Here is a 2,129-nt window from a genome sequence, read left to right as displayed (position 1 = left end):
GAAAAGAATCCAAGTGAATGCTATTTTCACAATGTCTTAAAATCTAATTAGTATCCAAGTGCATTGCTTCAATGATTCTACTCCAAGAAAGTGTTCTCACTGCTTATTATTGGGGGATGTTGCTCCAAAACTCATTTGTCATCTTCTATCTACCACATCTCCTTACCACCCTGCACAGTCCCTTTTCCACTCTCCCCCTTCCTCTCAAATCTGATAAGAACCCTGTTCCCTTCCAAATATTTTCCTGGTCTGTGGGAACAGGTGATGTACCTCAGGCACACCTGGGTTTTCAAATCATGAATCTCACTACAATCTAAACTCATCCTGCTGGGAAATCAGACACCCAGCAACTAGGAGGAGTAATATTTCTGGAGTGAGTCCAAGAATAGAAGGAGCACATTCTCAAAAAGACAATCCAGTGTCAAAACCAGGGCCAGAGATAACAAACTGTGGTACTGGTAATTCAAGGTCAACTTTGTTTTGAGGCAGGGAGAGAGAAAGCCCTGTGAATCAGAGAGACTCATGTCCCAAGGGGATCATCTTTCTAAGAGTTTCCTTTCATTCGTTCTTCCAGGCTTTTAGGAGTGGGAATACTGGGGAACCCAGCATTTCCCTAACCTGTTGCCTTTTGACAACAATTCATTAATTAGGCAAGGAAATTACACATAGTAGCATGCTTAGTAATTTTTTTTGTATAATTTTTATTTACTGAGAAAAATTATTAATGAGATTTTGGTTTAGTTCTGGATCTATACCTTCATCAATATGAAGAAATGTGTAGAAATTCTCTCCACTAATACAGATTAACACTTCTTTTGCAATTTATATACTTGGAGAGGCTAAATGGTCATATGGCCAGTATGTATCCGAGGCAGAGCTTAAACCCAGTTCTATCTGACTCCAAGTCTGTCTTATCCACCAAGCCACCTTGCCTCTTTCCAAGGAATTACCCAATGGTAAAAGAACCATACACACTAGAGTTCCAGGTATCATGATATAGGTACAAGGAAATGTATCTTATGTCATGTCCATCAACATGATAACTAAGCATTATCTCAAACTATTTGTTATTAAGTGTTGAGACAGTTTAGTAGGCAAACAGTGGGGTGAATTCTGGGGAAGAGACTAATAATCTAGGAGGCAGGTCATGCAGCCTCACAGCTGTGCTAATGAAGTTGGATCTTGGGTCCTCTCCCCTGTTTGTCCTTACATTGTTCGGAGTTGAGCACAGGTGCTAGTCCTAGTCCAGATTCTACCTTGAGGGGCTGCTGAGATCATACAACAGGCTCTGGTGTGGGGAGAAATGACACTGGGTTTATTTGACCTCATCTCCTAAGAACCACTCTGAACTTGGGCTTTTGGTAGGCCCTATACAGTTTGAATAAGAGAGTCATGGCCCCTAACACTGGGAGGCTTCTAATCAATGCATAAATATCTCATGGAATTATATCAGTATCACAGATGCTTTCATCTTATTTATTGGTGGCTTTTCAATAGATGTAGAATCCTTACATTCACTTTAGGCTTCTTTTCTTATCTATCTTCTTGTTCAAATAATTAATGTCCGTAATAAACACAGCAATATCCTAAGTCTCTCTTCAGATCCAGATCAGCACGTGATGCCACAGACTACCCTTTCCTCCACTGTCTCAGTGGTCTTCTCTCATTGGCAAGGCTTCTACCCCATGGCCTCTTCTTCCAATTGCTGAGTTTTTCCTCCAAATCTCCATTTGAGGAAACAACTATGCTAGTTCATCATGTTCTCGTCAAACCTAGACCAGCCCATGATGCCCCAGACCACTTCTACCTCTAAGTAGGTACTTTTCTCCTCAACTTGGCTTTTCAGCTTCCTCTTATATGTCTTCCCCACTAGAATATAAGCTTCTTGAGGGCAGGGAACTGTCTTTTTTGCTTATGTTTATATCCCTAGTACTTAGCATAGTGCCTGGCACTATTCTTTCTTTCTTTCTTTCTTTCTTTCTTTCTTTCTTTCTTTCTTTCTTTCTTTCTTTCTTTCTTTCTTTCTTTCTTTCTCTCTCTCTCTCTGCCTTCCTTCCTTCCTTCCTTCTTTCCTTCCTTTGTTTTTTTTATTCCTATCTACCTATCTATGGCAGGGGCTTTTCAATAGA

This window comes from Vombatus ursinus, unplaced genomic scaffold, assembly GCF_900497805.2.
Source record: "Vombatus ursinus unplaced genomic scaffold, bare-nosed wombat genome assembly UNPS02009573.1, whole genome shotgun sequence".
NCBI lineage: Eukaryota > Metazoa > Chordata > Mammalia > Diprotodontia > Vombatidae > Vombatus > Vombatus ursinus.
The sequence above is the reverse complement of the archived record's forward strand: the minus strand, read 5'-3'. Positions refer to the sequence as shown.